The sequence below is a fragment of the Cupressus sempervirens genome, chromosome 3 (assembly GCF_028749045.1).
Source record: "Cupressus sempervirens isolate cs-2001-9-10 chromosome 3, ASM2874904v1, whole genome shotgun sequence".
Classification (NCBI taxonomy): Eukaryota; Viridiplantae; Streptophyta; class Pinopsida; order Cupressales; family Cupressaceae; genus Cupressus; species Cupressus sempervirens.
In genome coordinates this window covers 1,085,030,169-1,085,053,854 of record NC_143120.1, presented here as the reverse complement: position 1 = coordinate 1,085,053,854, position 23,686 = coordinate 1,085,030,169, and the positions used below count along the sequence as shown (strand labels likewise).

Sequence of the window (23,686 nt, the reverse complement as noted above, 5' to 3'; positions counted from 1 at the left end):
AAAATAGTCTCATGATTGAGATTGCTTCTACATTAAATAATATTGAGTTTGATGATGTCAAAAATTGTGCTACTACTAAAGAAATGTGGGACAAGCTGACACTTATGCATGGAGGAGACGAGAATGTGCTAAGAGCCAGAGCAAAAAGCTTGAGAGGCAAAGAAAATGAGATGAATATGAAAGATGCAGATAATATTGTGCAGTGCGTCAACCAAATTAAGGAAGTTTTTAGTGTTATCAAAGATGTTGGAGGTACCATCAGTAATGAAGAAGTTGTAAGTAAAGTAATCATAACACTTTTACCTATTTATGCTATAAGAGTATCTGCAATTAGGAATTCAAAGTTATGCTTGGTAATAATATTACTCTTGATGGTTTGGTTGGTCATCTGACTACATTTGAATTAAGTAATTATGGTAATAGTGTGCCTAAGATAGAGAATTCTTTGAAGTCATCACTAATCATTGGAAGTTCAAAGAAAGAGAAGACTGGTAAGGATGAAAGTGATTCAAAATCATAGAAAGAATTAGATGAGATTAAAGCATTGCTTGCAAGGAGGCTACCAAGAGGAAAAGGAAAATTCAAAGGAAAATTGCCCCTGATATGTTTTTAATGCAATGAAGTTGGTCATTTTGTTGCTAGATGTCTTAACAAGAACAAGATTGACTAAAATGAAAAGAAGGAGCACAAACACGAAAAGAATAAGGACTACAAGGACAAAGAGAAGACGTCATGCAGAGTGGTGTAGGTTGATGTTATAGAAGATCCTAATGAGGAAAGGTATGAGGAACAAAAAGCCCTTATTTCTCATGTTAGTAAGAGTGACACATGGATTATTGATAGTGGATGTTCACATCACATGATTGCAGACATAAATAAGTTTGATAAACTTAAAGAGTATACTGGTGGAATTGTTAAACTTGGGAATGATGTTCCATGTCATGTGAAAGGTAGAGGTACATTGATGTTAAATGATAAAATCATATATGATGATGCACATTGGGTTCAAGAACTAAAGTTTAATAGGTTGAGTGTTGCTCAGTTGAGCAACATAAGTCACAAGCTATAATTCAATAACCAAAAATTTAAGATCTATGATGACAATGGAAATTTGATTAGTATTGGAAAACAAACAAGAGGTAATATATTTTACCTTGATTCTACTATTAGTACATGTCTATTTGCAAAAGTTAAAGATGTGTAGTTGTGGCACAAGTGATTATGTCATGTCAATTTTGAAAATATGGAAGTCAGTAGAAAGAAGAAAGTGAGAGACTTACTGAATCTGCATAAACCTAAGAACGTTATGTGTAAATGTGTAAATCTAGTTTTTCAAGCATACAACATTCAACTAATGATATTTTGGAGCTAGCCATACTAATTTATGTAGACCAATGGGAGTTGAGAGCTATTATGGAGATAGATATTTCATACAGTTTGTTGATGATTATTCTAGAATGATGATAGTTTATGTTTTTGAAGTTGAGATATGATGCTTTTCAAATGTTCAAGAGGTATAAAGTTGGTGTTGAAAAAGAAATCGATAAACAATTGAGATGCTTGAGATCTAATAGAGCTGGTGAATTTATTTCTAATGAATTCACTTACTTTTGTATTGAGCATGGAATCAAGAGATGAATGTCTGCACTAAGGACTTCATAATAGAATGGGATTGTTGAAAGATAAAATTAAGTACATAAAACCATGAGAGGATAAGAATACAAAGGTGTATCTCATAAAGAGATGTAGTAGACAACATGTGCTTAAATAAAATGCAAACTACTATATTTTCTACACGACAACTCATATGAATATGCAAACTCCAAGGTGTCTACATGACAACTAATATGACAATGCATTATCCTAAGTAAATGTAAGTAAAGTGTAAATGGTAAATACTTATTTACACCAACACCCCCCCTTAAGTGCAACTCAGGGGAATGCACTTAAGCTCACAAAAGCTAGATAATAATGCAAGATGAGTCCCAACTACTAGGCCATGTTAGGTACCGATGTACAAAATGCAAAAGAAAAAGATATGCAATGCAATCTCTCATAAAGTGGAGAAAGAAGGAAAGCCTCATAGGAAAACCCTCCCCAAAAAAGAGAGATGAAAAAGAAAAACTAGATGCATGCATAGATGTAGTAATCAAGACTTCCCTATTATGACATACATCATGCATAGACAATATATAATCCCTACATAAGAAGGAAGCAAGGAGAAAATCCCCTCCATAGTGAATGATGTCTAGGAAGTATGTCAAGTGCTTGAAGACAAAATGTGGTCCAATGTATCAAACAACATTTCTCCCCTTAGGAAGAAGATACACCAAATACAAACGTAAGAATGCTTCCCATTGTAGATAGGAAGTAGGAAGGGGAATCCATATGAAGTATGAAGTCTCTAAAGTCTCATGATGTGTTGCCATGTCCTTGAATGATAATGATGGCATGAACCAATCAAGATTAAGCCCAAAAGAAGGTGGCAAACAAGGAACCATAAGAATCTAGTTCAAACTCAAAAGACAAGAATGCCTCCTCTAAAGAAGTAGGAAGAGAAGCCAAGAAGCCCCCCCTTAATGTAGAATGTACACCCATGAGAGATGCTCCTAGATCAATGTCAATGCTACACCATGAAAGTTAAAAGATGGTCCTCCCTTTAGGAGGGAATGGTGTCATAGGTGTGTCAAAGAATTATCTCCAATCAGTAGGAAGAATCCTCAAAATTTAGGATGTCTCGGGAAACTAGAAAGGAATCTCGAACACATGAGTATGATCAACCACACAATATGACATCTCAAGTGAAGTGTGAAACTTATGAAAATCAATCTCCAAAGACTCATCTATCTTCTCTGAAGTGAAAGAGACCTCCTACAACTGTTGTAGGAAAGGATCCACATTCATATCAACCTCAAAAGAAAGATCAAGTGGAGAATCACGAGGGTTAGAGTGCTCCCTTGTAATAATTGAAGAAGGATCATCCTCAACAAAGAGAAGATGAATATCATCAATAGTGTCTTCCATAGATGCAATGTAGGACTCTGCAAAAAAACCTAAAATGTGTGTCAATTAGTCATCCAAATGAACTAACTGTAGAAGACAATGAATATGTTGTTGCACTAAATCACCTGAATCCATGGTTGTATGAATGCAAGCATCATTAGGAACAATAGTAATGCAATATCAATAAGAGGAGAAGGAATGGATGGCTTAAGAACTTGATCACATGTGAGAATACCCATGTTCAAGTAGTCAAAGTTCTCCTCATAGTTTGAATACACACTGGAAATGTGATCAAAATATGTTGAAGAATCTACTGAGAAATCATTATCATCATCATGAGCAAAGTCAGAGAAGTAATATAGCTGAGATACATGATCAACCACCCCTATAATCTCTATACTCTCCAAGTCTTTGATAAAAACTAAATCAGGCGTGAATTCCATAGTCCTCCTTGTATCCCCATGAGTGATCTGATAGATGGAAATAAGATTATGACTTAGGTGAGGTACACACAACACATCTTTGAAGTATCCCTCCCCCTTATCAATAGTTCCTTTCCCAATAAAATTCATGTAAGTGTGATTGCTCATCAAAGTAGGTGGATTGTGACAAGGATCAAATGATAAAAACATAGTTTGTGAAGATTCCATATGTTGTGAAGCTCCTAAATATAGAAGTCATCTCCTAGAATCTTGACTTGAAGTAGTTACTAAGGCTTGCCTTTGCCCATGTGATTCTTTTGTTTATAAAAAAATGAATTTGAAGAACTCATTCTCAAAGGTAGACTATTTTGATTCTTCTTAAGAAGATTCTTGAATTCATCAATTTCCTTCTTGTAGCAATGATGTTCTTCATGTCCATTCTTCTTACAATATGCACAAGTAAGCAACTCCTTTTTGGATGATTTCCCCTTATTGTTGGATTTGTCTTGTGCTCTAGAGGTTGAGTGTTCTTTCTATTGTTTTGTCTTTTGTTGTCATGGTTTATGCTTCTTGTTAGACCCTTTTCCTTGATTCCCTTTACTAGCCACCAATGCTTTAGACTTTGAAGACTCGAGAATCACCATTCTCATCAATTTTGTTTGTTCTACCATCAACATCTTTGTGAAGGCATCAAATGAAGACATAGTGTATGAAGGACCCATAGTCAACTTGTGGGTATTGAAGCTAGAAACAAATGTTGAATATTCAAATGGAAGAAAATGCAACAAATTTTGAATTAAGTTATAATATGATTTGTCCATGCCACAATCCTTAAGTTTGGTTCTAAGTTCTATGGCTTTGGCTACACAGTCTTGGATTGCATCAAAGTCTCTGGGATCTAAAAGGGTGAGAACACTATTAAGTTGAAAACCCCTATATTTGTCAACTTGACCACACAAATTGCTAAGTTTGTTCCACACTTCTTTGACTATGTTACAACAATCAATATGAAAGACAAGATCTTTTGAGACATGTTGCCTCAAAGTTCAAACAACCTTTTTTATTTTCCTTTTGCAACTCCTTAAGATCATTAGGATCATATGGGGCATTAATAGTTCCATGAATATAATCAATATATTATTTTTCCATTAGCTTACTCCATGCATCAATTTCCCATGTGGCATAATTATGTGGAGTTAAAAGTGGAAATCTAGGGGAAACCATGATGCAAAATGAAAGAACACAAGAGAAGGAGATCAAAAAATCACTCAAGATGCCCCCCTAAATCAATAAATCAAATAACCCCCCAAAATAGATGATTTGACTCTTTATACTTAGTATGTGTACAACTGCCACTTGCCAAAATAGACTAACGTGGACTTCTAATTTTGATGGTTATAACAGAAAATATGAAGCTATAACAGACTCAACAAGATAAGACACTAATATAATCTATTACAAGTGCCAAAATAGGCCAAAATTGACCAAATATTGAAAGTACAATATCCACTTACAATTGCTCCAAACTAATATCAAATTTGGAAAGTACAATATCTACTTACAAATAACAAGCTTGAGCTCTCTAAGTTAACAAACAAATACTACAACATATTCCCAATAAATATCTGAATATTGAAAATTGATGAATATAATTTCTCAATATAACTCACAGATCCAAATGAAAATTGCAAATAATTGCAAAACCCAAAATTGAAAGAAAATGCAGATCCAAACAAATAATTCACAAATCAAAATTATCCAATGTGCAAATTGGGTTGCCAAGCCCGATTTGCAAAAAAAATTCCTTGATTTTGACTTTCACTAAATATAGGAAAAATTATAGTCAAATTCTTGCAAATGACTATCTAGACACAATGGTGAGGTCATAACTTCCTCAAGACACTCCCAATAACTATTGATATTGTAGATTTGAATTATGTCCCTCCAAAATGTGAGACAAAGATACTGCAAAACCCAAAATTGAAAGAAAATGCAGATCCAAACAAATAATTCACAAATCAAAATTATCCAATGTGCAAATTGGGTTGCCAAGCCCGATTTGCAAAAAAAATTCCTTGATTTTGACTTTCACTAAATATAGGAAAAATTATAGTCAAATTCTTGCAAATGACTATATAGACACAATGGTGAGGTCAGAACTTGCTCAAGACACTCCCAATAACTATTGATATCGTAGATTTGAATTATGTCCCTCCAAAATGTGAGACAAAGATACTCTCCAATTGATAACTAATGAAATTCCTTTGACTTTGATACAATGTAAGAATTTTCCTCAAGCTTTGATACCATGTAAGAATTTACCTAAGGCAAAGAATGAAAATGTCAAGATCAAGAAGCATAATGATATCACAAGAGAGAAAAAAGGATACGATAAAATGATTGATTCAATATGATCAAATAATAATGGGTAATTAGATAATCAGATGAATACATCATAGAAGTGCCTTGATATATAGGTGTTGGTAAACAGATTTGTCACTTAGAAAATATATGATTTAGCCCAATGGAGTGTGTGGAAAATTGATTTCTCCAATAGTTGGATAGGCCCTTGATATTTGGCCTTCCTCTGCATTTAGAGGGGCAACTCCCTTGTATGATGTAATTTTAAATATTTTCAAATAAAGAATCTAAATTTTTTAAGTTCAATAGAAAGCCATTCATGATGAATGCACCACACGCCTTCACAACTTTCTCAAGTCAACATAAAATGATAATAAAGGCAATCAAGAACTACGCTTGAAAATGATCATTACTACCATGCTAATTCATGATTCATAAACATTCACACAATACTGTGAAAACATTCACTACAAAAAAATCAATAGCTTTATGCTGCAACAATCTAGATTTTAGAACAAGAAATCAAACACATGTCTCATTTTATTTTCTTGCACCAAGAACATGATAGAGATTTCTGATTTCAAAGACAAAAGCTATACACACTTTCCAAAATTTGTCTCCTGATCAAAATTTTAGCATACTGTTCCCTTATTCTAAAGTCCCAAAAAGTCCCTTATTACATTGAGATTCATAAATTTATATCTATTCTAAAATAACTAACCTTTCGGGTTCGTAACTACTCAAAAATTTAGAGTTTGGAATTTGGTACACATTTGAAAACTGACTCTAACTCTAACTCATGTTGATAAAAACTCTAGATCCTAACTCCAGTTACAATAAGTAACACGTGTCACTTTTTAATGTAAGATAATTTTGACTTTGTTTCTCAGAATTTTATTTAGTGGAGATCCTTGGCAATCAAACTTTGCTGAAAATAATGCAAGTAGCTATTTGTTTCCTTCACTTTAGCACCTCTTGGTAGTTGACACAGCTGTGAAATTTTGTCTCATGGATGACATTGCTTCAACTTTTGATCCTCTTGATTTCTAAGACAACTCTAACTTTTATAGAGCACCATGAAACCCAATTAATATAATTTCATTTCACTCGTTAATGATTAAGCTTATAGTTAGGCTTTTCATCATCTGCATCTAAATCTACCCCCACCATGGCTATTTCCAGATCCCCTTTGAGAGCTTTGATGTTTTCTTTCTCATTGTCAATGATATAGTCCCCATTGGCATTAACCATTGTGAGGAAGACATGTTATAGAAGCTCAGTATCAACACGACCTTGAAGGATTCTCAAAACTTGACTCATGCATGGCCTCTATGACTCTATTGGATGAAGGCAAACTGCTACAACCCTAATCATTCTATCCACCTACTTCATCTGCTTTACCTTAAGGCAAAATTTCAAGCAGGGTTCCAATAACTCCTCTACCAATCCTCCATTAAGTAATGGCTTTGCCCAAAGAACCAAGTTCTCATCACCTCCTAGTTTCTTTGTCTCAATGGGCTTCCTCCCTATGAGCACCTCAACATAACCACCCCAAATGCATAGATATCTACTTTCTCTGAGACCTTCCCATGTTGGAAATACCTTAGAGCTAGATACTTTTGCTTTACCTAAAAGTTCCCTTCACTGTCTTGCATAGGAATGGTATTGAAGCTCCCAAAGTCCATGTCACCAACCCAATATCACACAACTTGGCTAGTTTCCTCCTGGAAAGAAGCACATTAAAAGGCTTGATGTCCCTATATATCATGTATTCATGGGTTCCATGGTGCAAATAATCCACAGCCTTGGCAATTCCTATCACTACTTGGAGTCTATGAGGTAAGGATAGAAAACCCTTACCTTTCTTCTTGTGAAGATGGTACTCCAGACTTTCACCTGAGATAAAATTGTAAACCTGGAAAAGTCTGTGGGGATCTATGCAAAAGCCAAGTAGAGGAACGACATGCCGATTTTTCAAGCTACTTGTAATGTGTAGCTCTCTGTAGAATGCCTTGCTAGATTCCTTGTCAGTCTTATCTAAATACTTGACTATAATTAATTTGCCATGTCTCAGCCTGCCTCTATATACATAGTTGTGTTCACCAATGATCTTCTTTTTGCAATGTGAAGTATTAAACAACTCTCCTTCCTGACATATTTCCTTTGTTTATGATTCCATCATTCCCAAGCATATCCATGTCTTCAAGGAACATTCATCACATTTGATGATTGTAAGCTACCCATGACCATCTTTTTGACTTCTTCCATAGGAATAAGTAATTTTTTAGGTACTACTTTTAGTATGAACAAGGAAAAGATATGAGATTAGCATAGAAAAACTAAATAATGAATCACGATGACTTGATTTGAAGCCTTGTATACCTAGATCTAAAACATATGCAAGGCATTGAAATAAGATCACCTCGAATCAGTACAAGAACCAAAATCACAATAATTATGTGTGATGTTCCTTATTGGAACATTATAATTTGTTTTAAATCATAAATTCACCCAATGTCTTTGTTCTTAGCCCTGACAACCTGAAAATGGACACATCAAGACAAACTTTCAGCAATCAATACTGAAATAAAGTGTGCTCTATATTGTCTCTAACATGACAAGCCTACTTGGGCTCTATAGTTCTAGTCACCAGATAAGTCCCACCATGATCAATCATATATTTATGATCCTTATTCAATTGGGTAGGGAAAAGAATGGAATTACCATCTTCATCTTCACTTTACAACTTGAAAGTGGCTTGAAATCAAAAGTGCTACTTTATGGACTAATTTTAGTTGACTAAAAAAGTTTTCCATATCTATAATGAATTCTAGTTCCTTTACTCCTTCTCTCACGGTGGGTCTTTCAGCTGCCAATTTCTTAACACATCTAAGAGTCAAATTTCAAGAACTCCCCAAATACTTCCAGGTTGTCTTCTCTTAACCCAGGGTCCATTAACTTCTCCTAGAAGTATGAAATTCTATACCACCAGTTTCCAAGGCATTGTTCATTAGTCAAGCTACGTATTTGTCTCCTTTAATGGGGATGCATGTTGTAATGAGCTCCAACAAAACTATACCAAAACTATACACCACTTTTCTCACAAAATTATTGGGTCATGTAGTACTTTATATCCAAGTATCCTTGCACCATATATAATTCCATATGCAATTAGTTATTCAGATCTTTATTTTGTCTACACTATCATCTAATATTTTTCAAAAGTAAGCATCCTTTAAAATATTTATAAAAATATAACTTCATCAAATAAACTATACAATGTATTGTTTAATGAAAGGGACTACAAGGCTATGCCTCAGAAAGCCTGATCACAATAGAAATATTTGTGAACAATGCACATGCATTCCTCGCCTTCCATTTTCCTTTAATTTTTTTCAATTTTCCCTTTATTTATGTTTGGAAAATCATAAAAACTTTTTAGCAGCTAATGAAAACTGGGAGTATGAATAGATGAACCAATTTAGGTAGATTAATATATTATAAACTATAATTAGGTAGGACAATTATTACAATCTCAAAATTTGAGGACTTCAATAGTCTTGCAGGATGAGTAAATAGGAATAATGGCCAAATAAGAATACAATCAATTTTGTTTTTCAGTCTTCCATCCATGGCTTATCATAAATATTTTTGGGCTTCAATTTTCTTGGCTTTTCTACATTCACTGGTTTTTGTTGGAGCGGTGGATGTGATAAATATGATAATTGACAAATATGCCAACTACATCAACCCCTACATCAACCCCTTGCACTACATAATTGTAAGGTCAAGCATTTTATTTTTTCTAAAATAGAACTTATTTTGTTTTACATTTGAATCAGAATATTTTATTTTGAGAATAATTGAAAGGATAGAGAGTGAAATAAAACAAAGGATTCTAGATGGTACGGTCCTATCCAATTGGGGAATGAATCACTAATTACCATGCAAAATAGTAACTAACTAAAAATATGTCTATTCTCTTCTAGTCCAAAACCACTCTAACAATTTAGGAAAGAATGGAAAAGAAAAAGGTAATATACAATCCAATGATCTCAACCATCTCCTGATAGGTTATGGCTCCGTTCAAGGATCCTTTTACCATAATAATGCATTCCAAGCCAAAATTTCTTCCTTCCATCATTATGGATTAATAGAAATTATTTCAGAGTAGCTGTATTGGCCCTCTGATATGTGTTAGTGTGCAAGAACATCTTTCTGCATTCCTTGCCACCATCTCTAGATGGATCTGATCACCAACAATATGAATTTATTCTCCCATGACTCAAAAACTAAAAATAGCCTCACAGAATCTACCCCCAGCGAGATCAAAAACTCATATATAGTTGATAGAAAATGAAAACCTGATTCACTTGCCCCTATTATAGATTAATTAACATGATTAAAATTAATTCACATATCAAACTCAACCTCATTTCCTTCTTTTATGAATTGGGAACTTCTATTAGAAATAAGAAATTCTCACGCATGGTTATCTATCCTTAGTCTCATCATATTTTTCAAAAGAATATTTAGAGATTCTTAATCTCTATAGCTTAGGTAGATCTCCATGACCTTTAGGAATAACTTAGCACTGACATACTCCAAGAAATTAGATTTTAATCAACCAATATCTACCAAAGTATCCCCTTTCTAGATTTTGATTGACCACAATAGGGATCTTTGTCTTGTTCTAGCTCATTTTTTTATATTACGACTCATGCTTTTTGAAAAATTATAAGAACAAAAAAAAATTAGCATGAAGAAAAGAAAAAGTTATAAATTGAATCAAAATTAATAATAAAATAGTGATTAAACTAAAAATTTATATATGGAAATGAAATTGAGGATATGATATGGAAGAGCGCTAAAAATCCTTACTGACAACATCTCCTATACAAAACCTTTATGTTTCATGCTTGATATTGTATTACTATTTGGTTAGGGCTCAAATTATACACCTGACTACTTCTTGATCAAACTTAATACCTTTGTCTTTCTATTAATAGAAGGCTCTAGCATTTGGAGAAATTATGAAGTGCTATTTAAGATAATTTCTCGCCTGGGATTTAGTCTTATGTCATAGTGGGGATGTACAATGCATCTTATCAAAACTTGGGACCCTCTACTTCTTTATACTATTATAAATTTGTATCTCTTTTTCTTGCGAGAAAACAACATTAAAATCCAAACCATTTTCATGGATGCATCTCATTATGTGTTGATCTAACACTCTCGAGATTAATTTGGAGATGTGTGGGTTCTTCTTGATTTGTCACAAAAATTTGGTGACTTTGTACCCCAACTAAAGTAATGGATGTATAAGGGACCTAACTCTTAGATATCTCCTTGTAAAATGGTAGCATGCATGCTTTGAGACATATCTGGGAGAAAAATGGGCTCCTACATGTATAGAAATAAAAATTGAACTATTTTGGGAATGACAAAGTTTAAGAATGAATATTTTTCTCCTTAAGTTTTTCTCCTTTAAGTGTGAATTGTCTCGGATATTATGTGTCTTCTAGAACTAGTGGATACATTGTTGGGGATTTTAATTTCTGTGAAAAGTTGAAGAAAGGTCACAAGTGTCCTTAAATCTAACTAATTCTAGTATTTCAATAACAATGTCTTAGTTACCACATGCTGCAAGGTAGATGTGGATTGAAGTGAGATGTAATGGTAGCACTTTTGTGGTGATCTATCTTATGCAATGGGGCAAAATATCTATAACTTTGGGGTCACAATAACATTCAACTTTTCTATTAAAAAGATTATTTTTGACAAATCATGCTTATTCATAATATAGCCAATTCCTTAATAGTGAATCCCAATAAATGACAAGCATTATGGAGGCTATTCAAACCCAAAGCAACATATGTTTTGCTTTCAGTAATGAAGTTAAAATTAAAATTCATCATTACTAATATGTTTACTCATTTTCATTTGCTACATATTGGTTCCATTTTTTTCACATGTACCAAGCATGTGAGGTGTATAAGGAAGTATGAGGATTGTTTCTAAAAACTGCTAAAAATTATTTCTACCTGTTTGTTATTATAGCATGTGTTGTGGGTGATACTATTTCAACACAATTAATACATGATTGGAAAAAGGGCTGATTCTAGTATCTAATTCATCCATTTTGAGAATTTTTTATCCATCAAAGTCATTAGAAGGTGATTGTCTCACAATTTTGATCTGATTGTTAGAACATGAATGTTACAGAATTGGCAGTCTGAAAAAAATTATGGTTGAGGGATCAAATGGAGTCTGAAGACCCTATTATTTAGGAAAATGATAGGTATTGAAGTTACCTACAACTTTTGTTCCTTCCAGTAAAATTAGTTTTAGTTTTTAGGGGGTCAAATTAAAGGATTTGTAAAAACTATCCCATAATCTGAATGTGGACAATCCTAGTAGGATGGTGAGATAAGAAATGTCAAGGGTGGATTGGAGTTACATTGTGGGGTTTTATGGTTGGTTTGGAGTCCAAAAAATGGGTCTAGTGTTGTGAGGGTTTGGTTAGTCCCTTTGGAAGGGATACAACATAATCAAGCATTGGGGAGAATGTCTTTTGAATAGTTAATGGGATTGGGGTGGCTACAAATGTAATTTGATTATGCAAAGTGCCATAAGGGTTTTGAAAATTCTATCTAATTTTTTAAGGGACCTCATAATTCTCATTAAATAAAAATTATTTGATTAGGGTAGTGGGAGTTCTTTTGGTATGGTGAAAGAAAACAAATGTATTGTATTTCCAAGCAGGTATGTGAGAACAGTTTTGAAGAATGAATGTTCAAGGGTGTCCAACCTGCCAACACAACCTCCTTTGCTCAACATGCCAGAGGAAGTAGATGTGTTTAAGCCTCCACCATACCTATTATGAACAACAAATAATACATTAAACACTCAAAACTATTTTGTGCTAGTTGTATCACATCTAATGAATGAGCACCATCTTGGATATGAGAAATGGATCTATCATTTTGCATAATGGTATTTAATCTAAAAACAAGAGAGTGGGAAAACTGAATATCAGTTTTGTTTTCATATCCTTAGATCTCCTTTCCATTCATATTCTCATAGAATCTGATTGTGAATCAAACAATAAATAACTAATCAACTCCAACGATGATTGTAGAATTTTAAACATCTTTGAAACACCCTTCAACTAGTGCATAATCAATAGTTATCAAAACCAATATTCAAGGATAAATGCTTTTCAAATTTTGACAGAGTGCATGTAAGATCACTATAGCTTCATAACCATTTATGATACTGATCAAATTTGCACCTCATTCCCATACCTTGATCCATTGGAGCTATCTTCCCACTTATTGTTCATCCCACCTTGAAGTCTGTTTTGAGCAGTTCTTTGTAATTCAACATTTACAATGGATTCATGAGATCCATATCCATATAAGATTTCATCAGCAGTTACAACAAAGAGGAGATCCTTACTTGTCACATAGACAAGATGAGTACCCACTTGGTGTGCATTATCTGCAGCACTTGCATAAAATGCAAAACTACTGCAGTCACTACAGATAATCCAATCATTCAACTATAATTTTCCATCTTCATCAAGTCCAAGTAATAAAACCTTTTCATTCTCTTCATCATATGCAAAAACAACATGCATCCTTATTGTCAATGTTATATTCAATATTATCTTTTTAGGTCAACATTATCTTCTTACTGTCAACATTATCTTATTGTCAATATTATCTTCTTAATTACACTATACATATTGTTGTTTATCCTTACATAACAAACACACTTTAACTATTCTAGATCAAAAAGTTGCTCATCTTTGTGATTCATTGTCTACACATTGATATTGTAAATATACTTACTCATAATAATAGTAAATACAAATAAATAAAGGCAACCATATCATATGCTACCAACATTATAAATTGAATTATTTTGAGAAGGTAACATAGTGCAAAGTTTGTTAGAAGTTTTACTTTATGGTGTTGGTTATATGCATTTGTTTTTTAATATTTTTTATTATTCATTACATAAATATAAATAACACCATCACAAATCCACCCACTGTAATGTGTATCTGATATTTGATTATTTAATGAGAAAACTTGGAAAAGCCAAAAACTGGGTATTAATAATATTGATTATTTCATTGTTCATTGTCAAGTTAGTGTTCATATGGATCAAAGGTTGGGCCAACTAAGACCCAACCTTTTTAAAAATTAACATTTGAATCCACATGAAATTTTCTGTCTGATCTTGAAATATTAAAATCTCACATGCTTGATACATGTGTAACAAATGGAACCAATATGTAGCAAATGAAAATAAGAAAACATATTAGTAGTGATGAATTTGACTTTTTAATTCATTATTGAAAACAAACATATGTTCCTTTGGATTTTAATAGCCTGTATGGTGCTTGCCATTTATTGGAATTCACTATTTAGGAATTGGCTATATTATGAATAAGCTTGATTTGTGAGAAATATTTTTTTTAATAGAAAAGTTGAATGTTATTGTGATCCCAAAGTTATAGATATTTTGTCCCATCCTAAAAGATGGATCACCTCAGAAGTGCTACCATTACATCTCACTTCAATCCACATCTACCTTGCTGAATGTGGTAACTAAGACACTGTTATTGAAATACTAGAATCAGTAAGATTTAAGGACACTTGTGACCTTTCTTCAACTTTTCATAGCAATCACAATCCACAACAATGTATCCACTAGTGCTAGAAGACACACAATATCTGGGGCAGCTCACAAAGATGCATTTGCTGCATGGAGGGTGAACATGCAAAGAAGGCATCTGTTAAGGCCATATGGACTAACCAGATTGTTGAATGTAATGGAGACTTGAACAAGATATAAGAGCGTAAGAAAAAGTGCACTTCTAAGAAAGGGCCACTCTAGAGTAGCATGCAGCGAACTGCTAAATGCCAACTGGAGAAGGTAAGTTGGCATCACATTACAACAATTCCCCAAATATGGTTTTTGGGGCTGATAGAGACATAGTTTTATGTGCGTGTTGTCCTTCCATGACATTTTCAAATACATTTTCCTGTTGTCTACAACACCAATCATAGATTTCCAAAATATTTTATATACATATTGTGAGTAAAAAGTTCGCGAGTTATAGATTAAACATTTTAGGAATGAAAATAAATCTAAGAAATCTGGCCTAGCGATTGGTTGAACAAAATTTGATTAATCATTGTTTAAGTACGAGGCTTGGCAATAGTTTCTACCTTGGCAGCAACTAACAACTACAAAATTTCATAAAAAGAATTACATCATCAATGAAACCAACGACAATTTAGAGAGATGATAAATATCCACGACCAAACAAGAAAAAATCATTAATAAGTTCTATTTACAGACCGACATGTTCACAGTTTTGTAATACAAAATATAAATGTTTACATTATATTTTGATTTTAATATTTGGTTGATTTCTTTTTCATCTGGTATCAAGAAGCAGATTTGAGTTATTCATGTTTTTGCACAATTTACAAGTTTTCTATCTTGATATTCAATGCATATAAGAGAAAGATTTACAATTGAAGTACATGGTTTGTAACATTGCAGGTGTGTATTCCATTCTACCAAGGTCAACATACTGATATGCAACTAGATGGCTTCTAATCAATCTGATAGATGCCACAAAGGTATATATTATAAATGCCATAAAAATCACCACTATTACAACTCTATTTGGATGTCTGTCCATATGCCTTCACTTTCATGATCAACACATGAATTAAATGCATTTTTATTGTCATCCAACCATTAAAAATCTCCTCAAGTCCAACATGAAAATCATAGAAAAGGTACAATACGATAAAATAAAATTACACATCTAATATAGCGTTCAGAGGGATTTTATCAACCAAACTCATTGTATTTCCTTATCCAAAAGAATGACATCAATGATCACATATTATTATTTATTGAAATAAAATATTCAAATTGAACTAGGAAGGAAGAGTGAACAAATTTTCACAATATTGCCAACAAACCCTTAATCTTAGAGCACCCAACAAGGGTTTATGAATATCTTATGCTTTCATCGTTAGGAAATTTTGAAACTTTTAGAATTTGTGAGTATGCTCAACCACCTTTAAGATGCATTCAATTTTATATTGAATAATTAATGCATATTCAAAGAATTGGAAGCCCTAGTGGGCTTTGCCAGTAGAGAATTGTGCATAATTAGTGATTGGTGTACAGGTTTATATGACCTAGTAGATGATGTGGGTATAGAATGAATGGAACTATTCATTGGAGTGATATTTTGGACATAACCAAACTTTGAGATATTATATACCAAATCTCCATTACTAGTAGACATATTGGGATTACTTAATCTTTGGGACCCTTTAGTAATTGAACCCCAATCTTCTAAATTCCATGAGCTGCTAGATTTCCCCCCTCGAACTGAGAGCACACCCTCTATTTGAAGGGAGTAGATATGGAACACATTCATTCCTACTAATGATGTTGAACTCACATCTAGAATAGAAGGATTCAATTCATTAAGAGTTGCAACATGTTTCTCTTCAATTGTCCTGTGAAACCCCTTATTCATTAGTATATGCAAGTTTTCTTTGCATGTTCAAATTACTAAAAATAAGGCTTGCTTGGTTAAGCCACCATTAATACATGCAAACTAATTCCATATCTAAGGATTTCTTTTACAAACAATATGTACATGGAAATGTTTTGTAGAGTCAACCATTGAACAACCAAAACTCTAAAATGTTTATGGGAGGGCTAAATTAGTTAAGAGCATTGATACAGTTATTGATGGAGTAATGGTTTGTGTGTTCTTTTCTCTCTTTTTTTCTATCCAATGAAGTGTGGGATGGAAGACATATTTAGCTTCTTAAGAGAGATTTGACTGAATATGAATAAATCTTAGGGGAGCTCTTATAACCAAGTGGTTACTTGAAACTTGTTGAGCTTTGGTCTCAAAGGTTGATTTTTTGGATCTATTATATTATAGAGCTTGTGATTTCTTTGTATGTTTTTTCTTGGTAGAAAGTTTTTGTGTATGAAAGAGTATCACTTTTTAACCTTTTTAGCATGTGACTTCATTTGATCACACAATTGGAGGATTTTTCCATGGTGTACATAGGAGTTATCAACTCATGATTGATCAAATGCTAGTAAATGAGGGTTTTAGAACTATTTTTAGAAAACTCATTTATTGTTACTCTACAATTCATGGTCAATGCTAAAATTACATCCATAACAGAGTTAATTCATTGTGCTACAAATCCAAATATGTTTTAGAACCCATTCAATCCATTTACCAATAGAAAAGTATCTTGGAAATAGTAAAAACTGTGTTGTTATAGAGGACGGTCAAGAATATTGATCAAAGCATCAATATTACTCATTTATTCTTCAATAAAAGTACATTTCAATGACCTTCATTATCCATATATGTAGATGTTCAAAGGCTGCATTAAAAAATCTTAATACAAGGTCTATCTTTCGTATTCATATAAATTGAAGCTGCTTAAATCATAACACAATATAACGTCCTGGCTCACATTGGATGCGACTATGCAGTCTGGGAATTCGCTTTTTCTTTGTATCATAGAAGCTTGTGACCTTTTACCTCTAAAGAGGATGTTACTTAGTCCCTCTTGGAAATCCTTAAAAGCCTCTATGAGATTTATCCCTTCATCCATAGTGTCATGGGGATGACACTTAGGTGATGTCTACTTTGCTTGAAACTTGTATATTGGCTGATCATTTTCAGCCAAAATGTTGGTTGCTACAAATCACTCAGTTGGGGATGCATGTATCATTTGGTAAGGTTCTCACTTGTTCTTTTATAGTTATTGCTGGTTTTTAATGATAATGTTTTATAGATCACCCAGAGCAGTTGATGTCGAAGCCTATTGAGAGGAAATAATAGTTATCTGCTGAGAGAGTAATTATGTTTAAGAAAAGTTAACTGGATGTCTTTACGTTTTAGTATCAGACTACAAAAAATCTCTTTATATTTGTGTGTTATCTCAATGCAATTTTCCTCAACTACATGTAGGTTTTGAGTGTGTTGAAGCGAATTTCTGATGAGGAGTGTCAAATGTTGGGATTGAACCCAAAATATGCTCGTCCAAACTAGATGATTTTACAAGTGCTTCCAGTTCCTCCTCCCCCAGTCAGACCTTTAGTTATGATGGACACCACAAGTAGGAGTGAGGTATTTTTCACATTTTCCTCTAGTGTTTTAGATACACATCCTCATAATTTTAGGTTAAAATGAGCAAATCTGGTATTTATGCTTTGTGAAATTTAAAATATCTACAAACTGGTATTTTTAATCTCATTGATGCATGAATTTTTTTGATAAAGTTCATTCTTATCATTTTGCAGGATGATCTCACTCATCAACTTGCTATTATTATTAGACACAATGAAAATCTTAAAAAATAGGAAAAAAACTAGGGCTCCAACACATATTATATCAGAGTTTGCACAATTGTTGCAATTCCACATTGCTACTTATTTTGACAGTGAGCTGCTTGGCCAGCTAAGGGTAAAACAAATTATTTCTATCATTCATTATGTTTTTGTATTTTAATTTTTAGCACTAAGTTAATGTTTCATGCTTGCTATAATTAGGCAACCCAAAGGTCAAGATGATCGATTAAGTCAATATGCAGTAGGTTGAAAGCAAAAGAGGGTTGTATTAGGGGAAATCTAATGGGGAAGCGTGTAGATTTTTTTTCACGTACAATCATTACACCCGATCCTAATATTAACATTGACTAATTAGGAGTCCCCTGGAGCATTGCTTTGAATCTAACATATCTAGAAACTGTCACTCCTTACAACCTTGAAAGGTGAATAACAGAAGATGTTAGTTTCTTAATCTTTGTTTCTTCATGACCATTGTTGTATAATTTATGTTGATCCAACTTGTCTTACTCAAATGGATTAAAAGAGCTTGTTGAATATGGACCTCATCCTCCACCAGGGAAAATCGGTGCCAAATACATTGTCAAGGAGGATGGGTGGAGACTTGATCTCTATTACTTGAAAAAGAGAAATGATCACCATATAGAGTTGGGCTATAAGGTACAAGATCAACTATTGTAATTTGCATTTTCTGAAACACTTTCAAGCAAGGTGCTTATATTAGTTTGTCTTGTAGGTGGAGAGGCACTTAAACGATGGAGACTTTGTTCTTTTTAATCAACAACCAAGTCTTCATAAAATATCTATCATGGGGCATGGAATTAGAATCATGCCCTACTCAACTTTTCGATTAAACTTGTCAGTCACATCGCCCTATAATGCTAATTTTGACGGTGATGAAATGAACATGCATGTTCCTCAGTCTTTTGAGACAAGAGTAGAAGTTTTGGGGTAGTGATACAAGATTAGCCTTGGCAAATTATATGACGAGATTATAATCACTATGGCATCTAAAAAAGCTACTTGATTTGGAAGTATGGATGCTATTGTATTAGTGAATAAAGAAAATCCTTACGTGGAGACAGGGCACTTTGTGCATGTATACTAGGTTGCAATTGTAATGATGAATTAGGCACCCGAGGGAGTGATTATAAAAAGATTGACATATAGGCATTATCAAATAGAATATGTTGGATGATGTGAATATGAACAAAGTGTATTTATGTGAGTGAGAAACAATAATATAGACAAGAAATGTTAATAAGTCAATGAGCAAAAATAGAATAGTGAGTCCAAATTGGAAGAGGCTAAATACAATATAATGAGGCATGTTGAACTTGAGTCTTTTAGAAAATGGAAGATCATCTTTGGAGAATAAGATAGTAGAAGTTTCAAATTTAATTTTACAATTTGCATCTAATCCTGATGTGTTTATAGATTTTGAGTTTTAGGGCCAAGGGTGCTTGCAGTTAGGATTTCCATCTCTAGCAGATGATGTATTTTAGTTCAACAAGGAAATGTCATTATCTCATAATTTACCAAAATAGAATTATGTAGTTGAATCTTCACCATCAAATCATCTAAGCTTTGTGCAGAGTATTTAGCAAGGATGAAAGTATGGTTCATCAACCACATGTGACAAAAACTCTTAGTCTTCTTTAATTAATAATTTTGGAAAATTTCTGCTGGAAGCTTACCTTTTAAACACTAGGATGATGTCTAAACCAATTCATAAGAATGTACATCATACTGGTTCAAGTCCCCTAGCTGGTGGACATAATTATGGAGTGAATACATCTACATTTAGCCCTGCAAGGATCCAATCCTTTAATAAACTGTCATCAGCTACAAAGAATTATTTGGACCATAATCACACTTCTTCAAGCTATCCATTACACCTAGGAGACACTTTAGGTTATATGCTAGTGGAGGAAAATCATCTAAGAAAAGTAATGGATTCTCTAGAGGAGGGGCTTCCATCACATTCTACTAATTGGTAAACAAGTTTGTCTTATACAATGAGAATGCATCTAGTGTACAAGAATTCCATTTTACAGTCAAGGTCTTCTCTTGTTAAGACTTTAGCTAGTGGTTAAACATCATTTGTATTGAAAAGCCTTGTTTTTAAATTTGATCTTGGCTATCTTTGCTAAGTTTGGTCCTATTGATGACATAGATATCATGAAAGATGAATAGAAACAGAACAAAGCTGGGGAAATTTTTACTATTTTTAATAGTTTGATTCATAAAAATGTTTTAGGGTTGATATTGTCTTTGTCAACTATTAAATTATCTGTGTAGGATGTGCATTTGTTAACTAGATAAATGGATGCATCGGCTATTAACAAATTACATGGAGCTTTCACAATGAAGGTAAACATTGTGTTTTAAATTGCTAATATTTCCTTCAGTGGGTGCTTATTTTGGATATAGTTCTCAAATGTAAACTACATTTTAGCCTTATGAAAATATATTTTTTTAGGGATGCAATCAACCTTTGACTATACGGTTTGTAGAGCCTAAAAGATCCAAAGCTGGAGATGCAAGGTTCAAACTTCTATTTATCTCTTCACCTAAAACATGCTACATCAATATGTATCTTGAAATACTAGTGTATTCCCAACTTATTTTAGGTGTTAATTGTTTTGTTATATTATCTAGAAATGGCCCTATGTTTAGAGGACCGGGCTTTGGTGTTGAACAACAGAGGCCATTTAGATCCAAGTAAGCCATCAATAATTTAATGTGTTTGAGTTGGAGGCTTCAAGTAATGCATTAACTAGAATCATTTGTGCTGCTCATGTAGACCTATTGTGAGTGGTGGAGGCCACATAGGAGGATAGGGTGCACCTGGAAATTGATGGCCTAGGGGTGTAGCAAATATGCAAATACCATCCCCACAAGTTGGATAACATCCATATGGTAGGCCATCAGCTTCCAGTGGAAGATCATGACTTATAGGAGGACATTCACCATTGATAAGGCCATTCAAATATTACTTTGTTAATATATATATATATATATATATATATATAATATTATAAACATTTGGGAGTTTCCAGCAATCTTTTAAGGAGAGTTGTATCATTGTTTAATATAGACATCAAGTGTGATGTACATGTTGGATCTATCTGTGGCCCCTAGATTTTAGTAAATGGCCCTGTTGAAGGGCCTCTTCATGTGTCTACTCCAGTAGGAGGCTCTACAAGGGTGACTACCCCTTCTCCGCAACAAGTATTTTTTTAGATTTTTGTTTTTCTTTTTGTATTGACCAATCAATATGATACATTTTAATTTGATAAGTTTTGACAACGATTTACATTTTTTGGTTGCCTGTAGAAATGTTTTGGATAGTATTTTGTTTATGGAATTTAGTGATGTTTTGGTTGTTGTCCTTGATAGGGCTATAATTCATCTTTTTTGCAACATCAGACTCAAGTTCAAGGTTGGTTATCACCAATACAACAAACACACCAAATGCAGCAATAGTTGCAGCTGTCATTCCAAAACCAACACCAATCCACGTAGTCTCATTCACAGTTCCAAAAATCACAATGATTATTGAAGTTGCAATAATATGGTCAACATGTACAATCCTCTCAATTGCATAACCAACAACCAACACAATCTCAATTAAAAATGTAGGCCCAACCATATTTACAAAAATATCATCAACAGGTGCAACAATACTCACAACCGTATGCCCAACAACCCACACAATTTCCTTCACAATTGCAAGCCCATCAGTCTTTGCAATAGTATGGTCAATAGTTGCAATCTTCACAACAACATGTTCAACAAACCCCATTTGGCCATGCACCAGATTCATAACAACCATCTAAATATGGGAAATTTCATGTTTCTCAGTCTCTAATCTAGCCAAGTGTTGCTTCCTCTCTTTACTAGATTCCTTCCCAAGCTAAGTAACTATCACAACAATAGCCAGTGCAACAAATATCACAATAGCATCCCTCTAGTTAGCTATTACAATAGTAGGTGCCTATTATGTAGAGAAATGTTCAACCCCAACAACACCTTTCATTTCAATAGTAGATCCAGTTGCCTCTGGTGTAGGCTTCAACTCAATCCTAGCAACAACCACTCTTGATGCAACCTCAGCAAAAGCAAGTGTAGGATAAAAATTGTTAATAAATGTAATGACTCAAACTAGTTTAGTGAATGTGAAATATCTTGAGAATACTTATTCATGATTTTCATTTTTCAAGGTTATTATCAAGTGACTCCAACACAATAATCTAGACTGCAACAAGTCAGTAATTCATTTATGACTTAGTTGTTGATTTATTTAGGACTATTAATGTGGTATAATATTAACATTATTATATGTTGTTGATGAAGCCATGGACATTCTTAGCATAGTCACAAGGAATTGTGACAAGTAGCTCTGTCAGTGCACTTTCTGTGTCTACTGAAACCAAGACTACTGCAGTTGTCACACTAGTTAGTGCTCCTAGTTTTGCACCGCCGACTTCTGTTTGGACAAGGCATACTTCTCTAGAAGGATACAAGTATTATTATAATAGTGTGACATGCAAAAGCAAGGTTTTAAGCAACATTCTTTTATTCAATCTTGTTAGCTTCACTTGAAACTTTGTGATTAATGTTAGACATTTAGATTATGCAACTTGCTTAGTAGAGGCCACTCTTTTAAGTTAAAATGCTATCATTTGAAAAAAAATGACACAATTTCTTATGGTTCCCAATTTATGTTAACTTGCAACTAGTAGTCATGCTGAAAAAATTTGAGCAGTAAAAGCAACTGCAACAACCTCATCAACAACAGTAACCTCAAATGCTCCAACCCCAACAACAACAACAGCCTTAGATGCAACAATCCAATGAACAATAGCAACCACAACTTCAACAAACCTAGCAACAACATCAGCCTCAACTATGAAAACCTCAGTAACTTGTTCAACATTAATTATCAACTGTGAGTTTCCTTTTATATGATGTTCCATGTGGACCATAGTAGTAAAATATAACAGTAACTTGGTACTTAAAATTTTGATATGAATTTTTACTTGGACCTTTGTGTTAACCAACAAAATAGAGCAACTAAGTTTTCAATAATGTATAAAACCCCTTTAGCCTCTGTGACATGGAATCTTACAAGTTGTTACCTCCAAAGAATGTGAGTGGAATTAGTTGTCCAATTTTTAAAGATAATTTATTTTAACAATAGAAATATAATTCATGCCTATGGAACACTTTTCATGCTTATTTGTGCTCGTTGATGTGGCTTCAAGGAAAATTTTAAATTTTTCTATATAAGTAATTATTGTTTTAGTGTTCTTGATACATTTTCACTTCATTTTGGCTACTAGTACCCCCAAAAAAAAACTCTTTTGTGCCTTATCTGTGCGCAATGTCATGTGGGCTTAGTAGTCACCGTTTTATTTTGAAATGAAAATACTTTATAATCATTTTTTTTTCATCTGTTCTTT

General features: G+C 33.4%; 1 pseudogene; it reads left to right on the top strand.

Moving 5' to 3' along the window:
- The first annotated feature begins 83 nt into the window (after window positions 1–83).
- Window positions 84–22,826, top strand: LOC149570541 (uncharacterized; annotated as a pseudogene).
- The last annotated feature ends 860 nt before the right edge of the window (window positions 22,827–23,686 follow it).